Genomic DNA, 20,777 nt, shown 5'->3' on the forward strand with positions numbered 1-20,777 from the left:
CGGACATGCCACAAACGTCTGCAAAGACAACAGGTCCCGTCACCACTACCGCAGCAACCTCAAAAACCACCACAGCAGCCACAAAGGCAGCGCAGAAGGCGGGAGAGGGTCTTTCGACAGCGTACAACCATCCTTGAGCTCAGGGAACAAGATGTCATCAGGACTTACCTTCTAAACTGGGAGTCAGTTGTACGCCTGCTGCACCACATTGTGCCAGACATCACTGCAAGGGTGGCAACTCCAACAAACATACCACCCAGGACCAAACTCTTTGCTGTCCTCCATATGCTGGCGTCTAGATGCTTTCAGACAACGGACGCACAAGTGTCTGGTATCTCCCAGACATCCTTCTCGGTTTTCGTTCCAAAGGTTCTGGATGCAATCACACCACATCTGCTTCCGCAACACCCAGCAACTGCAGCAGGAGACCAAGCAAGGTTTCTATCTAATAGCTGGGTTCCCACACGTGCTGGGTGCGATGGACTGCACCCATGTCCAACTGGTGCCACATGCAGCAACCGTACACCTATACAGGAACCGCAAGCTCACCCATTCCATAAATGTGCAGGCCATTGTGGACCACCGTGGGCTCTTCTCAAACATCCTTGCAACATACCCTGGCAGCATACATGATGCCAACATATTCCGGCATTCCACCATTAACAAGCGGTTCCAGGATGGGCAATATGGCAATGGCCTACTCTCAGGTAAGCCACCATACCAAACAGTACACCGACAACACACCTACCATGTAGGACAAACAAGACATAAACCACACTAAATACACATAGGCAGGGGAACACAGATGTACAAGCAACAGCACATATGCCACATGCCACACTACACTGAAATAATTGCACATCACACACATATAAATCCACATGTACATAAGACAGCCACAACCTGACTGGTACACTACTTGAGGACAGGTGGAGCTATGTCCCCTTTACATACAGAGCTGGACACAAACCACTACACGTGTCCACTGGTTGACACATAAATACAGATCACACACATATTACACCTAACGATGTTTAGCTCAGCAATGTGAATGGCATAGGCCATGTACCACCCCACATCAGTCACAGAATACAAGCATGTGGTAGCACCAATATCAAAAGCCACCCAAGTGTTGCCATGACCAACTAAATATCACCTACACATACTTGACATACCTGTAGTGTGCACATTCACCTGTCTGCTGTATGGTGACACATAGGAATACAACATTACCTGCCACGAAAGACCATGGTGGAGAATGATGTGAAGTCTTGCAGTACCTAGTCCAGTGCACATGCACCCCTTATGGCCTACCTGACGCCACCATGTGTGTGCTGTATACAATAAACGGTCCACCATGGCACTGAGTTTGTGCAATACTGTATAGATCATGGATGCTATTGTAGGACTCTATAGGAGTATAGTGGACATACTTGACCTTTCGTGCACTGTGCACAGGGACCCAGGTAAAAGAATGGTGTGTCCCCTCCGAACGCTGCAGTCTGCATATGTTGAAAGTGTTTGTGATAAATCATACGTAGGTATTTTGGAGATTCCACTGCACCAACTTTAGATCATCCTACAAATGTGTGATTCACACCCTAGTACACATGATGGCTGGCACACACATTTACTGCCACAAAGGGACACTATGTGTTGCACTGTATACGCAGTGCCACATGGTAACATGGAGGTCAGAGTTTGGCTTTGTAGGGCTACCGTGGTGTCTCTTCATATGACACCACTGTGGTGTAAGGAGGTGGAAGGATCCACCAATAATAGGACACTGGCACAATTATGGACAACACAACACATTTGCAAGGGCAGAACCATCTATTTGGATAGAATATCACAATCCCCTGGTCCCTGAGCCACAACCCAAGATTGTCATGTCCATCAATACAGACCTATGAAAGCATTTCACAAAACAGGAGCATACACTATACCAGAAGCAAGTCTGAGTCTCCACTCCCCCTAAAACCAACAACTGCCATGATATATACCAGACAACTATGAAGCTTTACAAACACATCTTCTTTCATTCCTTTTGCTGCCAACCAAGGTTACAGAATACAGCCATAGGTCATGACTCCATTTAGCAATGCCACAATGGTGGAAGAGAACAGTCATATTATGAAGGGCACAGTAAAACACACAATGTGGTGGAGAGCACATTTGGGCTTCAGAAGTCAAGGTTCAGATGCCTGGCCCTGACCGGAGGAAGCCTGTTGTATGCTCTACCATTGGTATGCAAGATCTCACTGGTATGTGCAATCCTGCATAATATATGGATTCGGACCAATGTTCCCAGCGGATGAACAGGTAGATGTCCCCAACGAGGAGGAGGATGACAATGGTGCAGCACATTTGGAGGGGGGAACTACAAAACACTGCTGCATGAGTTTGCAGGAGGCTATAAATTGTTCAGAACTTATACACACTGTACAATTATTATCAATACAACACTTTGCACCTGAATCTCCATGGTCTACTCGTTTGCCACTACAACACAGCTTTTGATGTAAGAGGGTCTAGTGCCACCATGTCACACATCAGTGTCACATAACTCATGGGAATGTGACTCTTGAAGGCCTAGATCCATGCACCACAACATATAATATGCCGTCAAATGGGCAATGTGCTAGTTCCTAGCCCTTTCCCCACATCATCTCCACGCTTGGCAGGATGTATCCAAGGGGGGCATACATAAGGTAGGGGCTGTTATCAAATGGTATTTAAGAAATGTAGGAACAGAACAGTGTCACATCTCAAGTGGATTGCTGCTTCACCAGCACTGTGCTTATGTGACAAGCGGGGGAGGACCTCATTGGTAAATATGGACCTTCAGTAACTGTACAGGGTTTGTAACCAATGTGAGAGGCAGAGCCTGCACTGTGTAGCCCTGGGCTTATGTCCTGGCACTGCCATTGGGCACACCCCTGACACATGGTGCACTGTACCTCACTTATGGCACACACACACGTCGCCTGTGGAGTGCGCTATGGGTTGCCAGACAAATGAAGCAGCAATGGGTGCTGAATCACAATCCAAACATATGACCCATTGTCAGGATCTAAGAGTGAAATGGGACAATGCACCGCCACATTACTGTCTGGATGGAAAATAGGCAGAGTGTGTTTCACTCCCTATGTACTTTCTATACACACTTGTCACACAACTCTGCTGTCTTGACACATGCCTACAGAAAATCCAGATATACATGTGAAGGCTGAAGTGTGGGTCTATGGCCTGGGAGGCAAGAGATTTGCAAGTACCAACAATGGTTGACATGTGTCAGCAGGCTAACCTAGTATGCTCTGTATAACACTATCACACGGCAATACACACTTTTTTGTCATTCACATGCCAGAGCAAGGTACCCACAGTGACAAATTTCCCTAATATGTTTTGGTCTCCAACATGCCAATCAGGTGTGGGATGTGCAAGTACGCCCAACAATGTCCAAACATGTTAGAGACCCATTCAAAAAATGAATGGGAGTAAAAGTAGACAGATATGTTGCATTTGGATAGTGAAGAAAACAGCAGTGAGATGATTTCACACATCAACATCATACAGCCATGGTAAGACAATGACATAGGTTGTGGAATGCAAGAATAAATGCATACCCATGTTGAACGGAGGATATGGATGGACAGCTAAGAGATACACACAGGTACTTGGAAATACAACATGAGAGGTTACTTGTAGATGACACAAGTGCTGTGGCAGGTGTAATGTCATGTGTGTGTGCCACTCATTAAATTTGGCAAAGCCCGGCAATGGGATGGTAACTATCATGTAGCCAGTAATAGAAGATGTGCACATTTACAATTTACACAAGTCGCACGTTGTATCCTGTCCATGTATGACCAGAGAATGTTGTTGTAGAAGATGTGTACAAAGTGTAAGCAGCCTAAAGAATGGCAGCAACATAGTACACAAAATATCCCTAACAAGGAATGCGGTAAAACGTGGAGAAGGAACACACATAGATCAATACTAACTGTGCAACACATCCATGTCTACATGTGATCAGCCAACATATGTGCAGAGAGGGAGGCTTGGTCAGTACATAACCTAGTCATGTTTGCCACTACTATAACCTGGTAGTTGCCCATCGCATGCCAACATGACAGGAGGCAGTGACAGATAACACCATCTGCTACCTCACACATTTCCAAAATAGAAGTCACAACAGAGATAAAACCCCTAACAAAGCTGTCCATGGAAACTACGAAGGACATCAAATGATGAGGCCTGTTCTACAAGTGCAAGTAGCCAGTCCTCAGTACATGATAGGGGAAGGCTGACATCAAGTACCCCAGAGGAAAAATGTATATTCAAGTCAATTTGATCACAATTGTGCATGTGTCTGTATGTAGGGGCCTGTGCCTGTGCATTGTTCTGCTGATTAGCAATCATGAAGAGGCTAGATCCCTGCCCAAAATACTCTAACACCACTGCTCTAACTACATAGACTTTTGACATTGTCAGGGGCCTGATGCATGTACACAGGGGACTTAGTAGTTTGAGATCCGTAAACCTGTACCTTCACATGCATCCATGGTTCTGTATCAGCATCAAAACTGCCACAGTAGTGATGAAGAGTAGGCTGCCATCTTTGCCAGACTCCAACACTGCTTCACAGTGGTATGCCATTGTATGTGACAGTCATAACAAACATGATGTGGATGATTGTGATTGCCTAGTTGTTGGCATGCACAAATATACCAGACATCTCGGCACACCTGGTAATGTGTATTGATGTCTGAACAAAAGCCCACTTAGCACAAATGTAAGTGCATATGTATCTCAAGATCATTGAAAGAGATAGATGACCTTCACATGTGTACCAACATACGGAAACATAGATGGGTCTGACAAATGCCTGTGTAGTCATATCAGTGCCAACATGTGTCCATGCAGGAAGATAGATATGTGAAGTTTCATATCCGGTGAACACACCACTGTGGTCATATCTTACAGAAATAACATTACACATATCTTTACACACACGCAGCACTTAGCAACCTTCATTGACACGTGAGTTCACAATCTCCTGCAACAAAGATGCATGAGGAACTATATGTCACATGTAGCAGAGCATCATGAAGGCAAAACCAACAACAAAGTGGACACACATGCACACGCAAATTGCCAGGGGTAACGTGATTTCAACCCAGCCATAGTCCACTGCATCCCAGTCGTGGCTTGCTGCACTCTGAAGGGGTGCGGTGGGTGCTGCGCGCAGTGGGAAAAAAATAAAAATAAAAACTTACCCTCTCCGTTGCCGCTGCACTGATCCTCTTTACCTCGTCACTGCAGGCAGGCCTGTGTCCAATCCTGAAGCTGCTCACAGCAGCGTTTGGATTGACTGAGAGGGTGCTTGCAGGCAGACTGCGAACTTGTGCCTGCTCTCTCCAGCCCGGCAACACAGTGCCGGGCTGGAGAGAGCACAGTGCACATATTTGTTTGGCCGGCCCCAGACATCCAGCCAAACATACATGCACACTGAGGGGAGAGCAAAGTGCACTTTCATTATCTCCGTCATCCCCCATGGCCCCGCCCCTTTCACTAGGAAAGGATAATAAACTTAGCTTATTATCCTTTCTTTGTGAAAGGTTTGCAGCTTCTGCTGCTGGTGGGGGGTGACGCTCCTCCACCATAGCGGAGGGGCCACCCCTGCTGCATCCTCTGAGTACAAATTGTCATGGCTGTCACATGCCTTACCATGTATTGGACAGAGCCCATCATATCTATTGTGCTGTTGGTATGTGTACATTTGTATATCAGACACAACAATGTGGTACACCCACAAATATATGTTAGAACACATGTACACTCATAGTACACATGTGCTAACGTATGTGGACACAGTGTAGCTACACATGCACAAGGTATCAGTCACTGCATGCATCACACATATAAACAAACATAGGTTGAACATACCAATGTCACCATGAAGAAATGAATGGATAGGCACGCACTCATAGCCAGACCAATACGACAACATTATTGTATAGCTCCTGTGACACGATATGTGAATCTGGGTGCACCCTAAGCCTACATGGTAAATTTTCACACATTCCTGTTATGCATCCCACCAAACTCTTTTGACACAAATGGCTCAATTGCATACTCCGCAGCACCAGGAAATGTCACGTGGCCCCTAAGCGGCTATCGCAAATCTACAGGCCTTGTCACGCACAATGGGACAAAATCGAGGCATGACCGCCATACGTAAAAAAAAAAGTGACGCATAACCGAAAACGTGATGCACAGGTCCAGAAAGTGATGAAACAGGACATCCTGCCTCCATACATGGTACAGTGAGTTCACTTTCACTTCACAGTTTTAGTGTCTGTGACTGTGTGAGGGTGTTTGGAACTTGTGTTGTGGTGGATTTGAGTTTTTGGAGCGTTTGTGTGCTGTGTCCTGTAGCTGTTGTGTCTTTTTTTGTCTTTTAATCAGTCTTTTGTAGTGTATTTTTACTGTATCTGTTACTGTATTGTGGGGTGTTTGTGTAGGTGTAGGATAGTTTGTAGGGTAGTTGGGATAGTTTAGTTTTTTTTCTCCTGCAATTGCATATGCAGGATCTATACACTGCATGATGTCACGGAAAGGGAGGATGCCCAAGATGTTGCCAAATGAGCTGGGGGGCTTTATTTGGCTTGTGCAGCATTACCTGCCAAAGATGCTTGTATTTGGGGCGCCGCGTTATCCAGGGCTACCCCACAGAGGCCAGGAAACTGAGGTCGGGCAAAGTGCTACACCACCTGACACGAATATTCAGCACCAGATGCAATGACCACCGACTTAAACACTGTTGGACTGACCTGATCAGAGAGGAGCAAGACCTGATGGATCACCTGGGGACTGAAATTGGCGAAGCAGTTGGTAAGTATCCCATTTCCATAGCAACACCATTACTTGCATGTGCATGACATGTGCTGATAAGGTTGAGTGCAGCATGTTTGTCAAAGGATCTGGACATGTAGTGTTGTGCCTCTATTTAGAGCCCCAGCACCACCTTAGGACTTTCATTGTAATAAATATTTATGAAGCAGAGCCAGGGCAGAGGTGCCATATTCCCTGTGCAATCATAACAAAGTGGTGCAATGCAGGCATAGCTCCACTCTGTTTAGACCAGCACAACATGAGGCCTGCGAAAGGCATCATGTATGGGAGAGGGAACCTGTTTGGGGGGCATATAATTGTATCTGTTGGGCCCCTATGTACTCAGCAGAAGTTGTGATAATCTATTTTGTTGCTACTCCTGCTGAGTACATCTTTTGAGTCCATATAAATAGATGCAGTTTGACCTTACCTGCACCATGCTGCGCCGTATTTCTCATAAGCTGCACATATGGCGGGGTAAAGGGGTGCACTAAATGCCACGAGGACTGTAGTGATGCACTTGGTGCAGGACCACTTTCCCTTAATCTGTCCCTTTGTGTCATTGGCCAACAACATTTAAGGTAGCTTGACTATGCACTGGGTCCATACTGCTAGCACTTTCATCTTCCTGTACATTGTGTGTCACCTACACCCAAAACTTTATCTATTACCCCACAGATGTGATGATTTTGTACCACAGGCCTGTCACATTTTACTGACAGTATGGGGCAGCCCTGCATCTGCATCTGCACCAGCACTGGCACATTACCTAGACACCTGCACCAACACATGCATCCTTGGACCACAGAGCAATAGTGTCTGTATTGAGGCATATGTCTATCGCATGTTGGTATCCCTTCCTGGACAAATAATGGAATACCATGCCAGCAATGGTTGGCACACAGTACTGGCAAGACATTCGTAATTTCAATCAGTTAATGTGCAGGTAGAAACAACTAAATAAACATAAGTAAACTACAATGGCATTATAACTCAAGTGTGTGTGTCTTGTAAAAGCACACACATATTAGTACCTACAAACAAGGATTTATCCAAGTATTCCTCAATGCTTTGGAATACTCGCACAACCACTTGACAGTTGTCCATCAGTTTTCTGTGACAGTGAGTTAGATGCCTTCAACAACTGGGGCAGGCTCAAAAACTGAGTGACCCAATCGGATGGTCACTGCAACAACCATCACATGCTCCTCAGTTGCAGAATACAGTGTCATGCAGTCCCATATGAGCGTGGAGGTGTAGCACGAAACACCTGCATGACAATTCCATGTACATATTGTGCAGTAAAATGCACCACAGGAGTGTCAGGGAAAGTGATGGTTTTTAGGTACCAGAGTCTCCATTATCTGAGACTATGGGGGTCATTCCGACCCTGGCGGTCATGGACCACGGAAGCACCGCCAACAGGCTGGCGGTGCTTCCAGGGCCATTCTGACCGCGGCGGTAAAGCCGCGGTCAGAAAAGGGGATCCGGCGGTTTCCGGCCAGTTTTCCCCTGGCCCAGGGAATCCTCCATGGCGGCGCTGCTTGCAGCGCCGCCATGGGGATTCCGACCCCCTTCCCGCCATCCTGTTTCTGGCGGCTTTTACCGCCAGGAACAGGATGGCGGGCACGGGTGTCGTGGGGCCCCCTAACAGGGGCCCACCATGATATTCACTGTCTGCTTAGCAGACAGTGAAAATCGCAACGGGTGCTACTGCACCCGTCGCACCCCTGCAACACCGCCGGCTCCATTCGGAGCCGGCTTCTATGTTGCAGGGGCTTTCCCGCTGGGCCGGCGGGCGCCCTTTTGGCGGTCAAGAAAAAGTTAATGGGGTGCACAGTGAGGAGATATGGCGCTAAGGATGTCACTATACCCTATGTATTATGACAGGGGAACCACACAAGGGAAACACCCTACCCTTAGAGGTATACACAACCTCAAAACCAAAAACAATACACAGTGAGGGTCCCCTCTTGTAGAACCATGTATAGATTAATATAATAGATAGACAATATCATAGAAGTCCATATCTCATAGAGCAAGTTTCAGAGTCCACTGATGAGTCCAAGAATTTATTGACAAAATTCAGAACATCAAAGGTAGATTGTACATCCAGCCAACACGTGTTTCGTCTCGCCGGCCCAGCGGGAAAGCCAGAATGGCATCCGCGGTCTTCTGACCGCGGAGCGGCCATTTGGCGGTGACCGCATGGCAGGCGGGACCGCCGCCCGCCGCGGTCAGAATGACCGCCTATGTGTGATTGACTGATCATAGATGTTTGACAGCTAGTCTGATCTACCACTAGGATGATTTGCTCAGTCAGCCGAACAAGTTGATTTTTAACGCTGTCGTCCATTCACAGAAATATCCAAATATCACAAAGCTCTGTTTTCCTTTCATGTATTGCAGGTGGACCTCCACCCTTCACCAGTGGGGAGGTGTCCAGATTTGAAGACCCCAATGCTGCCAGTAAGTGTCACCTTGTGCGTCATGTGTGGCAATCCAGGGCTTGGTGTGAGACTGTCTGATATGTGCAATGCAATGAATAAACGTTTTGCGTGACCAATGCTATGATATCATTGGAGTTAGGATGATGACATCATGTATGTTTCAATGTTGAGCATTGAGAATGTCTTTATTGTTGCACAAGTGGCAATGTGTGGTGTGTTAGGAAATGGAATGCATGGCCACATATATACATTGATGTCAATCATGATAGGTGTCAAAGCAGCTGTTTATGTAATTAGCACACCTGTTGACAACAACTTTGTCACAGCACTTTTGACAGCACTGTGTGCCACACATAGTTTACACTTACTCACAAAACGGTACAGATGAATAAAATGTATAGAGGACTCTAGGGGGCTTATGCAGGAGACACTTGCACCACTGGTTCCTCAGTGCCCTTCAGATATAAATTGAGGCGGCAGTCATGCAAGGAGCCATATTGTGCTGGACAGCAGTCAGTAGAGTACACAATTAGCATACAACTCAGTTCCAGATGGTTGTGGGACATGTCTATCAATTGCCCCAAGCTAGATCTCAGCAGAAGTACCAACATGGTCCTGCCATCACTATATTTGTGAGTGATATTGGTCACATCATATGTGCATATGATGTGAATGCTGAGTGTGTACATGGCACTTAGGTGGTGTCTGACAAGTATGTGCACATGATGTTCAATATATAAGAATACCGTAGCAGCACCCAGTGCAGTGCCATTCTTGCTGTGGCCTTCAGGGCACCCATACAACCATCATGTGTGTGCCGCATTTTACATTTTGCACAACATAGCACAGGGTTGGGGCCATTAGTTACGTAATCTGTAGACAACTTTGATGCGCTAGTCAGGCCTTGGCCACACTTTATCGGGACATTGCATTATTTGTTCATGTGGGCACATCATGAGCAATGGTTTGCCCCCTTGTAATGTATGCTCAGACCAGGTCTTAAACCAGGACACATGAATGAAGCTTTAACAAACCTTAGAATAGCCGGTGGGAAGTTTCCAGCCCCATATCAGATGGCCCCCACCTTGCATCCATGATGCCTGGGCAAGCCTTGATGGAGCACCAGGGGTGTCAAAGTGGTGGATTGTATTCAAAGCCCCCTATATTGACAAGGACACAGGAAATCTAGAATTGTTGGTCCATGTGGTCCTCACAAGTTTGGTAACACAAAGGACACAGTAGTCCACTCACCTCTGGGCCCTAATGGTCAACAATGGATAGCCATCATCCCAATGACATGTACATGATACCTTAGATGGCTGGTAGGAAATAGTCGTAGATTAGGAGTAAGTCATTGCTGTGGAATATGTGATGGACTGCATGTGTCATCCGTGGATGCAGTGTACATTACATATTGGTTCTACCTCCACCCAATGCTGTATTTAATGCTTAATGCCTCATTTTTCAGCTGCCGATATGACACCTGAAGAACAGCATGCATTCCACAAAAGGGTAGATAGATACCGTCACATTTTGGATGTGAATGCTGGTTACCAGAGGATGGAGAGGAGGTTCCGGAAGGAAAGGCCAAAGGGGCATGGTATGCTTTTCCACATAGGGGACCTTTGCAGCAGCCACAAAACAGCAAGCCACATTTAGGAAACATTAAGGGGTCCTCTACGGTTCCAACCCCCTCCACATCAGCTGCACCTGTCACAAGCCAGGCACTCATTAACCAACCTGCTGCAGTCATCACACCAAACTTTGAAAGTGACATGAGACAGGACATGGCTAAAGTAATGCAAAGAAAATTTAAGAAATTGTGATGTGTCAGTGCCACAAAATCCCAATTCCTTTCCTCTCCCTTTTACAGTTATGTTTTTTTAGATTGAGTTTTAGATGGGTAGTGTCAGGTTAGTAAAATAGTGTAGGGTAGCATAGGTTACAGTAAGTATAGTTGGGGGGTGGGGTTTAGTACATGTTTTAAAGGGGGGGTTGGGTGGGGGATTATGTTGGGGTATGTGTGTAAAAAAAAAATATATATATATTAAATACAATACCAAAAAAATATTTATTTGTTTAAGTTAGTACATGTGTATCCTTAGTTTATGTTGTCCTAATTGTATGTTGTCTCTTAAAGGGGGTGGGGGGACAATGTTTAGAGTGTGGTGTTACATGTGTAATATTAGTTTATAATAGATTAGATAGGTGTAGTTGTAAGATAAGTTTAGTTTGTTTAGGTTAGTTTAGTGTAGTTCAGTTTTTAGGAAAGGTTTAGGTATGTAGTTATAATTATTTTAAAACAAATCCTGTTTGCATAAGACTATTTTTGACCATGTTGACCATGTCGATTGTGTGTCTGGGTGTTCTCGTGTGTGCACTGGCCAAGTTGGAGGAATGGCGTAGGGTACACTTACTGTCTTGATTTCCATGGATTACCATGTGCATCCCCTATGACCAAGGAGCTGTCAGATTGGCTGCTAAACAACATCAACTAGTCTATACATTTGCCATCCACTGTTCCAGCCATTCACATTGTGTATGTATGTGTTATCGTGGACAGGTAAGTATGGAACTTCTCAAAAACAAAAAGGGCTAGAGTATCGGGAGATTTAAGACAAGACAAATGGTCCTGTGTACAGTACTCCCATCAAGCTTACAGTAAAAAAGAAGTACACAGCTCCAAAACAGAAGGAATACTAACATAACACATAAAGAACTGTGCCTGTAAGACTGATCTAGTTGGAAAAAAGAGCCCTCACTCACCAATTGGTGACATGCTTCATCAGTGGGCTTTGCTCCTCGTCAGGCCGGCGCTGCAATGCCTGATGGGCCCCTCAAGGGGGCTCTTTGCCGGAGATCTTTTGATGTAGAAATGCCGGTTGATGAATGCTAGAATGTAGGATTGGTACAAAAAAATGTGTGAAGTTAAAAATGACTAGAAGTATAAAGAGTCAATGTTTAATAGAGATTAAACCTCTGTCATGGTTAAAAACGTTAATGTAGGGGAAAGAAGATTAATTGTAATGCCTAATCAAAGAAATATTGAAAAAATACAGTCCCTATAGTCAGAGAGTGTGTGGAGTGCAAGTACAGTGATCCCTATACTGCCTCAAAAAAGGTCAACATGTTTCTCGCATTTAAAGTCAATAAAGATCAGTGCGATTTGTCAGGACCAAACCTACCTAATCCTCTTATTTCAATAAGCCTATAGTTGGGTTACTCACAGGAACCTAAAGATGAGAAAAAAGAAAAGCATATAATGCAATTTCACAAGCAAAGTTGCGTGCACTGTGAAGGGGTAGGGAGGTTCGGACCACACTGGTGACTCATCCCCTACGTGAAGTGCACAACATAGTGAAACAAACACAGACAACACATATAATCCTCTTAATTTAGAGGAAATATTTACTGTATGTATGGAACTTCAACTGTCATTGGTGGGTTCTTGCATTATCATTGTTGGCAAAGTGTGGCACCCAGGCATATCTGGAACTGTATCCTGCATTACTGACAGGTGCCCATCACAGATAAGGTTAGCCTCTTCTGTAACACACATATTAGTTATACTGGTACTCCCATCTTGGTAAATTACCATTGACTTGGTTCTTGGTACATGCTGTATGTCAACTTCCAAAGATTTCTGTTCAATATATCTATAGAATACTCTATAAGTTGGTTGTAGCCCACAGCACCATCATTCACCTTTCTATGTTAGGATCCTAGTGTGTGGCTTTGTGTCTAACAGTAATGAACTCATGTCATGATGTTCTGTACTCATTGACATGGATTCACACAATGCAATCATTTAGCTGAGTTGATGGATCACAGTAAACGTAGAAATGTTACATGTAAACAAGGTGCAAGTGTAATTTCAAATGCTATGCAATGTCCATTTCACAGATCCTTGAGAGAACCCTAGCCATTTGTAGTACAATCAGAGTCCAGTGGTGAGGGACATGTCATGAGACATGGTTATGAGAAGTGTACTTTAGTGAAGGGGTTTCAAATTGCCAATAGGTAGGAATGGAGGCAATGACAGTACATAGCAGACAAGTGAACAGCGGTTGAGTAGAGAGCATATTTCCTGCTGTCACAACACTGGCATGATCTTAAGCCCAGAACTTAGGAGATACTGTTCATGTGGAACAGACTGGTGCTAATGGGTGGTTTTCCTTGTGAATGTTGTTCCTTCCATATCTTCATCTCCTGATGTGTGTGGTGCCTCCTGTGCCATGGGTGGTGATGTTGTTGAGGTTGAGGAGCCCATACACACACACATCAGGGAATAGAGATGTGGTGCCAAAGGTCCCTGCAGCTGCTATTTGTGGGAACACATAAGGCATCACTACAGCAAAGGAGTAACTGCTGATTTTTCAACACTGCAGCAACATCACAGTGGTATGCAGCCATGTTTTCCTTGAGGGAGGCCACTTCCCACTGTATGGACACCAGGGTATTTTTTATAGCCCCCAGCCTGTTGTCTATCATACTGCTGCCACTGTGGGAGGGTAATTGTTGAAGCCTCTGCCTCATGGCAGCAGCCATGTCGGCCAGGCGCTGCTGGAGTCCACGAAGTGGGGAGTGGTTGCCCCTGATGGCAGCTGAGTTGTCCTTAATTGGACTGAGGCACCTATGACCTCCCTCTAGGCTACCTGCCATGGTCTCCATCCCCACCTGCACCTGCTTGGTGAGCTCCCGCTGGACTCATACCACTGTCCTCTGGAAGGTGATGTCTGGGCCCTCGGTGTCAGTACTGGCTGATGGTGTGAGTTGGTAGCTGGGTGGTTCATGTGGAGAGCCTGCAATGCTATGTGTCCTCCCTGCGACTGGAGGTGGTGTACGGAGGGATCCTAGGACATCCTAGAGAGTCTCTTCATTGATGGTCAGCAGCTGGTCATCCATACCATCTGTAAAATCCAGGACAGGCAGGTCGGCAGGAAGTAAGCCATCATCCTCTGCAATGAGATAGTGAAAAGTCAATCTTGGATTGTGGTGGCTGTTGACATGGCACATCATTTACTTGCTCCTGGAGGCACAGTGACATGTTACAGACCCAAGGTTGTAGTTGTATATTATGTGTAGCATTCTGCATCACACATGGGTCAAGCTCACAAGGTATTTTGGGGCATATTTAGGTGACCCTTGCGCCACCTACGCATTTCTTTTCTTGACGTTCGGGTGGTGCAATGCCCTGTGACAGTTTTATAATGTGGCGCTAAGCGACTTATTATGGCTTAGGGCCATCTTGTAAGAAGGGCCCCTTTACACGCAACGCTTTGCGTGGTGGAGCATGCAGTGGGTGTTGCTGTGGATGTGCCACAGCAACACCCATTGCTTTTTGACAGTGGCTCAGATTGATGAGTCTTTGTAAACCAGAGTCCTTACCAAAATATCACACCACCTCAGGGGTGGCATTGGCATGGTGCAATAATGTTAAATGCCACATTTTCTCTTCATTTTGAACTTGGTCCATGTGTGCTGCATTTAGCAACACACATACACATAGCTAATGGCCTTTAAAGAATGTTTTTGTGCAGAAAGGTGTTCCTTCCTGCACAAAAAAACAATATATGGTGCAAGGCTTGCTGAGTTGGCCCACATCAGCTAATTTAGCCCCGGCACAGGGGTGCCCCATATTCTAGTGAATACTGGCCATCAGTGAGTTTTGAAAATGATGGTGCACAACGCTGCTAATTTTGGGGTACCATGGCACACCATAATTTCCTATTACAGCTAGGCCTTTGTGATTTTACCACCTACTTCACCACCTTTGTGACACCACCTACTTCCTTGCAGGCTCCTTGACCCTGCCACTGACACAATGGTGGCATGTCATTAACCTTCCTATTCACCAATGGGGACATTGCCACAGTAGTCTTATGTGTGCTGGCACTGTATGGATGCAATGGCACCATGAATGATGGGACTAGTGCAGCATAGCACAGGTGTCACACATATGCTAACTGGAAAGCACAGTGCAACCGGTATGGACTGTCTGCACCATTAGATTGTCCCTCCCTAAATTTGGAACATTTCCTTGCACACAAGATATCAGCAACAGGCAAGTGTTGGTGTGCAGATGTTGAATTTGGATCAATCCATGCATTTTGTGACTTTGTGGATGTGGCACAAGGGGAATGTCCAGCTTGGCTCCATATGGGCTGCTATTTTAATGATAATACAATTGCATTATAGGCTAATGACATTGTGCCGGTAGTGCAACATCAATGCCACTTATGACAGTTCTCACGCATGTTTGATTGTTCCATTAAGTAGTAGACCAACCTTTCGAACAAGACACTCTGGCCCTCATTTTGAGTTTGGTGGGCAGCTGAGGCTTTCCTCCAAACTTTTTAGGACGGAAAACCGCCACTCCGGTTTTCCGCCAGCTGACCCTATTATGAGTTTCCTGCTGGCCCAGCGGGAAACAGGCCACAACATTGATGCTGGGTGTAATTCAGGCGGTGAAAAGCACAATGGGCTGTCCATAGGGGCCCCTGCACTGGCCACACCAGGTGCATGGGTAGTGCAGGGGCCCCCACGAGGCTCCCGGCACCCCTTCTCCACCAGCCTTTGCATGGCAGTGTCCTGGTGGATTAAGACCACCGGCACTGCCAGACTGTCAACCGGAGACAACCTGATGGTTCCGGCGGTCGGACCGTGGCGGCTCCACCGCGGTAATAATGTGGAGGCCAGACCGCAGCTTTGGTGGCAGTCCAACCGCCACTGCGAGTCTGGTGGTCCCAAGACCGCCAAACTCGTGATAAGGGCCTCTATCTTGTTGGATGGTGAGATTGCAGCTACTAGTACAGCTGCACACATGATGTTCACAGACATGCTCCATGTGTTGTATGTGTTGTATTTTGTGGCCATTTCCATCTAGCGCATGGAGCTGTGTGTGAGTTGTTGTGGGTTCACCCTGTGTGGTTTGCGTTCTTCAGGTTGTACACTTTAGGCCTGATTTTTTTCTCAAGTGGTACAGCTCAGTGCAGCAGCAATATTTGTTGTACGACCCTGCACCTGTATAGAAAAGCAGGGATGTGCCATGTTTACTGGCATACGGTACACTCCTTCAATTTCCCCTGCGGCTCCATAGATTTGTTCTCCCAGCTCCAACACAGGCATTGTTGCAGCATGATGAAGGGGTGCCTGCCTTGAGGGGACAATTTGTTTTTTTGTAGGGAGGTCTCCTTTCCTGCACATGAATAAGCTAGTTTTGCTAAGGTGGCATTTCAGTGTGTGCTACAAGATGCCGCACACATAATAAGGGCAATGAGACAAGGAGGAAGGGAAGCATTTTGGCCTGTTACACCACGCTGACACCACCCCTGGGGTGGTATTGACTTCAGTCCTAGTCTCTGATGTTCAAGTTGTGTAGGATGAGGAGCTTTGACAATATGCAATGGGTGTAGTTGTGGCACAGCAACAGCCACACTATTTGCACGTTCCTTCCAGGCAATGCATATTTACGTGGTGGAGTATAGCCATAGTGAGTGGCTTATGTCCACGTTGTGTATATGTTGGAGTGCATTGCACAGCCAAAGCGTCAGTACATGTGTGGCCTGGGTTTGGATGGAGCATCTTAATTCAGGGCCTATGTGTCCCGATGCAACCCTTTAACATGCATCAAGTGTGTCCTGTGTTCCTTCTCCTTCTTCTATTTGTGGCATTCAAGATATTCCCCGTGCAATTTACGCTCCATTTGTGGTAGTTCTTGGTAGTCAGCGCTGGTTCTTCCTATGATTCCAGTGACCAGCTCCTCTGGGAAGACCACTGCGATCATCACCTCCAGCTCATCCAGGTCCTTCTGTGGTGTGGGACTTCCACCTCTAGTCTGCAGTGCTGCCTTTTGGTTCCTGGTCAGTTTCTCCTTAGTCCTGCTCTTGCAATCGTACCAGCACTTCTTGCAATCGGTGACAGTCCTCTTCACCTTTTCCACACTGTTGACCTTACCTGCCATATCGCATCTCCTCTACCGATTGGCAATTTAGAGGTGACAAAGAGCTGGTGTTGGTGCTCCGTCAGCTTTCTGACCAGGATGTCATTCTCCTCCTCACTAAAGTGACACTTGCCCTTCCATTTCTCCTGGGACTTTGCTGGACCTTCCTGGCTGGAACTGGGGTGATTGGGGTCTCCCTGGGTCTCTCGGCCTGCAATTTCCATCTTGTCTTTCAATTTTTATTTTTATTGCTTGTTTTTTTACCCAGTGCTGTAAAAATGGTGGTAATCCATTTTGCATAACAAATACATGCCCAAAAACGGTCTTGCGCCACATTTGCAGCATTGGCGTCATACAGCATGTCGCAATGGTTAGCTTCATTTTTTTTACGCTAACCATTCCTTAGCAACATAGTGTGTCATTTTTTAATATGGTGCACGGATGGTACTAAGGAATGATGTGAGCTCGCGTTCAAAATGTACACGCACAACTGTGCTAGCGAAGTTGTGCATCATTATTCAGAAAATTGTGCCTTAGTGTTTATCTGAGGTTGGTCTTTTTATGTCTAATAACTAACGGTCCAGGAATGGTGCTTTCTAGGCATGTATTTGCAGAATGGTCTCGTCCTGGGATTCCTCTGGACCAGGAAAGAATGGTAGCAATTGTTCTTCAATCAAAAACTAGAATGCTACCTTCCATTATTGATGGGACAAAGAGATCATTGGAGGGTGTTATTGAGATTTAGTTCTAGAAATCCCATAGATTTGATCTTTGTGAAAATAAATTAACACTGTAACAAGAAACCGTTACTGCAATCTTTCTTTTTATTATTTTATTTTCAATATTGCTCCTTTTATGTAGGGGATGAACCCCCCACGCTCATTGCTCCCCAAACATACCTGTGCACATCACTTCAGTTTTGAACACCCACAAAGAAATATTCGTGCCTATGTTTTTCTTGCAAAAATTTTAGATATAATGGATTCTTGGGCATTGGTCATTTTCATATAAAACCACATATCTATCATATTAAAATACATGCACTATATTTGTAAATCTTTTCAGCAGTGTAATCCTTGGTGGTAGGAGAAGCAGTCTTTTCTGAATAAGTACTTCCTTTACAATTCTGAGCTACTTTAGTTGTGAGCCTCTCTTCCCATTTTTCCTGTTGAGTAATTAAAAGCTAATCAGTGTTGTTCAGAGCTGTGCACCACAATAAGCCCGTTGTGGAGGCTCAGATAATGGGGTTGGTTGATTTCGAAAGAGAATAAAATTGTTTACCCACTTTGTCTCCATTTAATAATAACAATCTGCAGAAAATCTCCCTTTAGTGTGGTTGCATTTTGAAGAAAATAAGATAAGGGAAAATGCAAATAGAGTATACATTTCATTTTCAAGCCTAATTAAACCTTGCCCGCATTGTCGCTGTACAACATTAGCCCCAATTACTCTTCTATTGAGAATTTGACCCAACCCAAAGTCTCTTATGGGCCTCTCAGTCCTACCCTCAGCCTCCTTCGGATTTTTTGACCCAAGTTATAGTGCCTTTCTGAAGTTTTCGACCCCCCCACACAAGCCCTTATTTTTGTTTTTTGAAGTCCCTCATTACTCCTTCCAAACTCGTACTGCCATCCGACTGCCTATGCAGCCAGAACACCGCCGGCCCTATTATGAGTTCAATGAAGGGCCGGCGGGTGGAAACATAGGGGGTCATTCTGACTCCCGCCGGGCGCGGTCACCGCGGCGGGTATTTTGAGTTTTCCCCTGGGCTGGCGGGCGGCCTTCAAAAGGCCGCCCGCCAGCCCAGGGGAAAACGACCTTCCCACCATGAAGCCGACTCGTAATCGAGCCGGCGGAGTGGGAAGGTGCGATGGGTGCTACTGCACCCGTCGCGTATTTCACTGTCTGCTATGCAGACAGTGAAATACAAGCGGGGCCCTCTTACGGGGGCCCCGCGACACCCCCTACCGCCATCCTGTTCCTGGCGGGCGAACCGCCAGGAACAGGATGGCGGTAGGGGGTGTCAGAATCCCCAAGGCGGCGCAGCATGCTGCGCCGCCTTGGAGGATTCTGACGGGCAGCGGAAAACCGGCGGGAGACCGCCGGTTTTCCTGCACTGACCGCGGCCAAAGCGCCGCGGTCAGAATGCCCTAAGGGGCACCGCCAGGCTGTTGGCGGTGCTCCCGTGGTCGGTGGCCCTGGCGGGCACCGGCCGCCAGGGTCAGAATGACCCCCATAGTTTCCACCTGCCAGCTCTGCGGTGAACAGGGCCTTATCATTGACGCCGGCTCGTAATTGAGTGTGGCAGGTGCACGTGTGAAGCAGCACCCATCGCGCTTTCCACTGCCCATTATTCAGGCAGAGGAAAGCACAACAGGGCTGTCCATGGGGGACCCTGCAGTGCTCATGCCAAGTGCATGGGCATTGCAGGGGCCCCCCATGGGGCCCCTGGCATGCCCTTTCTGCCAGTCTTTGCATGGTGGGGCTACTGCCATACACAGGCTGGCGGAAAGGGGACTCATAATCCCCAGGGCAGCACTGTGAGCAGCAGTGCCCTGGCAGATTGAGACCGCCAGGCTGTTGCCTGGTGGCAACCTTGCAGTGGCAGCGGTCCAACAGTGGTGGCTCCACCACTGTAGTAATGTGGCGGTCGGACCACTAGTACTGCGGCGGTCCGACCGCCACCGTGAGTCTGGCTGTCCTAAGACCGCCAGACTCATAAGGGGGGCCTAAATGTTGAAGATTTAGACTCAGTAGCATTCCAAACATGGAGAATTAGCCCTTTTAATAGGTGTTTATTGAAAAGAAAGAGATTGGACTTACTTGGAGAGAGAGCCTTCCCATATGACATCACTGTAATTAAATTGTGCTGTCCCTTCCTTCAGATAGTTGCCACTTCTCTCTTGCTGTATACAGCAGCCACCTAAACTGAAAAACGACATAGGTACAATTGTCCTAGATTGGAAACAATGCAATAAATTGACAATTTAATGAAGATGAAAAAATCTTGTCAAAAAGCAATGCGAAAGTTCTGTGCAATTTCCTCCTGGTTTTTTAAATTTGTGTGAAACAGTCATACTTTATAGAAAACCGCAATAGATATGGGGTATTGATGTTAAAATGGACATGTATCAACAATTGTATTCTTATTAACCCCTTCGCTGCCAGGCCTTTTCCCCTCAGATGCCAGGCCTTTTTTTGGCTATTTGGGGCAGTTCGTGCTTAGGCCCTCATAACTTTCTGTCCACATAAGCTACCCATGGCAAATGTGCTTCATTTGTTTCCAACATCCTAGGGATTCTAGAGGTACCCAGACTTTGTGGGTTCCTCTGAAGGAGACCAAGAAATTAGCCAAAATACAGTGAAAATTTCGTTTTTTCCAAAAAATGGGAAAAAAGGGCTGCAGAAGAAGGCTTGTGTTTTTTTTTTCCTGAAAATGGCATCGACAAAGGGATTGCAGTGCTAAAGTCACCAGCTTCCCAGCT

The 20,777-nt window shown here is 46.3% G+C and overlaps 1 protein-coding gene across 4 annotated transcripts in view; it reads left to right on the forward strand.

The window, feature by feature from the left end:
- Window positions 1-20,777, forward strand: part of MYLK (myosin light chain kinase) — a 1,681,938-nt gene that overhangs the window by 21,916 nt on the left and 1,639,245 nt on the right. The window contains exon 2 of one of the 4 annotated variants that reach the window (XM_069224656.1): window positions 9,310-9,369. The exons of the other annotated variants lie outside the window; for them this stretch is intronic. The gene's annotated coding sequence lies outside the window, so the exon portion shown is untranslated. The remainder of the gene's footprint in view (window positions 1-9,309; window positions 9,370-20,777) is intronic. 4 annotated transcript variants of the gene reach the window in all.

The sequence above is a fragment of the Pleurodeles waltl genome, chromosome 3_1 (assembly GCF_031143425.1).
Source record: "Pleurodeles waltl isolate 20211129_DDA chromosome 3_1, aPleWal1.hap1.20221129, whole genome shotgun sequence".
In the NCBI taxonomy this organism is placed as follows: domain Eukaryota; kingdom Metazoa; phylum Chordata; class Amphibia; order Caudata; family Salamandridae; genus Pleurodeles; species Pleurodeles waltl.